Consider the following 4,361-nt stretch of genomic DNA (forward strand, 5'->3'; position numbering starts at 1 on the left):
CGCCTCCGCCGTGACGTGACGCACGCCTCCGCTGTGACGAGATTGTTAGACGGCTGGCTAGATTTGCAAAGATAAAAAAGGGATCATCCAAAGAAGGGCAATTAGAAATGAAAAAGATGACATTACAACTGATCTCACAAAAACACAAAAGATCCTCAGAGACCTTTATACGCACAAACTGGAAAATCCAGAGGAAACGAAAAACTTATTGGAACTGCACAAACTTGCGAAGATTGAACCGGGAAGAAAGTGAAAACCTGAGCAGAGCAATAATAAGCTCTGAAATGGAATCAGTAAATATAATTCAGTAATTCAATATAATGCAATATATATTGACATATTATATGTCAGTGTCATATGACAAACCCATGGCCAACATCACACTTAATGGGCAAAATGTGAAATAATTGCCCTTGAGAACTGGAACAAGACAAAGGTGCCCACTCTCACCAGTCCTCTTCAACACAGTACTGAAATTGCTAGCCAGGGCAATCAAGCAAGAGAAAGAAAAAAAAGGCATCCAAATAGGAAAATAAGTCAAACTATTTCCTGTCATGGATGATAGGGCCCTACAACTAGAAAACTCTAAAGACTTTGCCAAAAGGCTCTTGGAACTGATAAGCTCCTTTAGTAAGTTTTCAGGCTATGAAATGTACAAAAATCAGTAGCATTTCTATACACCAATAACACTCTAGGTGAGAGCTGAATCAAGAACACAATTCCACTTATAATTTCTGCAAAACAAATAAAATATCTAGAAGTACATCTAACCAAGAAAGTAAAAGATTTCTATAAGGAAAACTACAAAACACTACTGACAGAAATCACACACGACGCACAAAAAAATGAAAAAAAAATTCCATGCTCATGAATTGGCAAACTATATATTGTTAAAATGGACCTATTGCCCAAAGCAATTTACAATTCACTGCTATCCTTATCAAAATATCAATGTCATTTTAAACTGAAGTAGGAACAAATATTCTAAAATTAATATGGAACCAAAAAAGGAGCCAAAAATACCCAAAGCAATCCTAAGCAAAAAGAACAAAGCTAGAAGAATTACATTACTCTGCTTTAAACAATATTAAAGTTGTACTAACCAAACAGCATAGTACTGGACAAAACCAAATGCACAGATCAATGGAACAGGACAGAGAACCCAGAAATAAAGCCACACAAAGCTGCAACCATCTGATTTTTTTTTTTTTTTTTTTTTTGAGACAGCACCTCATGGTGTCACCCAAGCAGAAGTTGAGTGGTGCAAACTTGGCTCAGTGCAGCCCTGACCTCCCAGGTTCAAGTGTGCCTCCTGCTTCCTGCCTCAATCCCCACAAGTAGCTGGGAATACAAGTGTATGCCACTATGGCTAATTTTTGTTTGTTTGTTTGTTTCCTTGCTTGTTTGTAGGGATGAGGTTTCACCATGTTTCTCAGGCTGGTCTCAAACTCCTGACCTCAAGCGATCCACCCACCACAGCCTCCCAAAGTGCTGGAACAACTGAGCCACTGTGCCTGACCCAACCATTTGATTTTTGACAAGGTTGACAATAAGAAGCAATGGAGAAGAACTCTCTATTCATTAATTGGTGCTGGAGTAACTAGCCATATGCAGAAGAATGAAACTGGACCCCTATGTTTCACTGTATGCAAATGGTAACTCAAGATGGATTAAAAGACTTAAATCTAAGACCTCAAACTATAAAAATTCTAGGAGAAAAGCTGGACCTTTTCTCAACGAGAAAAATCTGACATTTCTCAAGGTCAGATTTGTCCAATAATTTATGGATAAGTCCCCAAAAGCAATTATAACAGAAAGAAAAATTGACAAGTGGGACCTAGCGAAACTAACAAGCTTCTGTAGAGCAAAAGAAATTACGAACAAAGTAAATAGACAGCCTACAGAATGGGAAAAATATTCATAAGCTGTGCATTCAACAAAGGCTTTATATCCAGAATCTAAAAGAAACTTAAAGAAATCAACAAGCAAAAAACAAATGATCCAATTAAAAAAGCAGCAAAAGACATGAAGAGAGACTTCTCAGAAAACATACAACATATGACAAAAACACATGAAAACAAATGCTCAACATCACTCATTATTAGAGAATTGCAAATCAAAACCACAATAGGATACCATCTCACACCAGTCAGAATGGCAATTATTAAGAAGTCAAGAAATAACAGATGCTGGTGAAGCTCCAGGGAAAAGGGAATGCATACACAATTGATGGGGATGAGAATCAGTTTAGCCACTTTGGAAAGCAGCTTGAAAATTTCCCAAAGAACTTAAAACAAAACTATCATTTGACCCAGCAATTCTATTACTGAGTATGTAACCAAAGGAAAATAAACCATTCCACTAAAAAGACATGCGCACTTGTATGATTATCACAGCACTATTCACAATAACAAAAACACAGAATCAGCCTAAGTGCCCAATAATGGTGGATTTGTTTAAAAAAAAAAATGTGGTACATATACATGATGGAATATTAGGCAGCCATAAAAAATAACTAATTCATGTCCTTTGCAGCAACACAGATGCAGTTGGATGCCATTATCCTAAGCAAATTAACGCAGAAACAGAAAACCAAATACTTCATGTTCTCACTTATAAAAGAGTGCTAAACATTTAATACTCATGGACATAAAGATGGCAATAATTGACACTGGGGACTACTAGAACAGGGAGGGAGGGAAGGGAGCATGGGCTGAAAAACTACTCATTGGGTACTATGCTCAGTACCTGGGTAACAGAACCATCTATACTCCAAACCTGAGCATCATGCAACATACCCATTAACAAATCTGCATATATACCCGCTGAATCTCCCCACAAAAAAAAATGCCCAGCATCTTCATAATATTATGTCTGTTTATGTGCTCACAGGTGATCAGAATGGGGAAATACAATCGCTTTGTTGAAGATGTCAGAGTGGGCTTTTGTTTTTCTTTTCTTTTCTTTCCTTTTTTTTTTTTAAACAGAGTCTTACTCTGTCACCTAGGCTGGAATGCAGTGGTGTGATTTCGGCTCACTGCAACCTCAGCTTCCCAGGTTCAAGCAGTTCTCTGCCTCAGCTTCCCAAGTAGTTGGGACTATAGGCACATGCCACCATGCCTATTTTTTTGTTAGCCAGGCTGGTCTTGAACTCCTGGCCTCAAGTGACCCACCTGCCTGGACCTTCCAAAGTGCTAGGATTACAGGCCTGAGCTACTGTGCCCGGCCGTATGGGCTATTTTCTAATGGTGGGATATATTGAATAATATGAAAGATCATCTCCTTCAAAATCTCTACACCATGTGATTTTTTATTCACATGCTGTCTACATTTCTATTAATGAAAGACTATGTTAATAATTTTCCTCTTTCAAAATGCAAATATCTTTGGGATAATTAAATAACTTGCCATTAATTCATTAAAGTGAATTGATTTAATCAAATTGCTTCCACCCAGCTGATATAGTCTTATTGAGGAAATCAAGATTTCATTCAGAAGCTTATGTCCTTAATGGGAAGGTGGAAAAGGGCATTTCATGTCAGGCCAGGCTTGGATAGTCACCATGAGAAGCTTTGAACATCCAAAAAATAGCATGAGGGCAGGGCATCTGTGCATTTGGAAGAAGTGATGATAATAATTTAGAGAGAGAGTCCAGAAAGAGAAGTTGAAGTGTAGAAATGTGTGGCTTCTCTAACTTGTTTACTTAGGTCCAGATTTTGTGTTCAACCGACTTTAAAAACACACAAAAACACTCCTGAACTGTCACTTGGACTATATGAGTCTAATCTATTTGTTAACTTGTTTTCATGCATAAGCAGGCACTAGGCTTATGCATGATATATCCTTAACCACTAAAGAAATTACCTATTTACACAAAGAATCAAAATATGTGTATGTGAGTAAACATGTAGATTTAAAGTGGGAAGGCCAAAGACAAAGAAAGCACTTACTGGCTGTCAAGAAGTTTGCAATCTGATTTGTGCAGGCCGTAGATTTTTGTAATCACAAGTGCTGGCAAGCAATACAAAATGCTAATTATCAGAACTCAATATGTTAGTTTCCTGCGGCCGCTGTAACAAAGTATCGTGGCTTAAAACAACAGAAATTTATTTTTTCACAGTTCTAGAGGCTAGATGTCCAAAATCAGGTGGTCAGCAGGGCCATGTCCATCTGACAGTCTGGGTAGAAACCTCCCCATGCCTTGCTAGCTTCTGATGGCAGCCGTCTGTTCTCAGGGTTCTTTGGCTTCCAGCTGTCTCACTCCAGTCCCTCAGCCTCTCCCTGTGTGTCTTTTTCTTCACATGACATTTTCCTTCTCTTGTAAGGACGTAAGTTAGATTAGGGGTCACCCTGATTACCTT

This window comes from Cebus imitator, unplaced genomic scaffold (assembly GCF_001604975.1).
Source record: "Cebus imitator isolate Cc_AM_T3 unplaced genomic scaffold, Cebus_imitator-1.0 Scaffold165, whole genome shotgun sequence".
NCBI lineage: Eukaryota > Metazoa > Chordata > Mammalia > Primates > Cebidae > Cebus > Cebus imitator.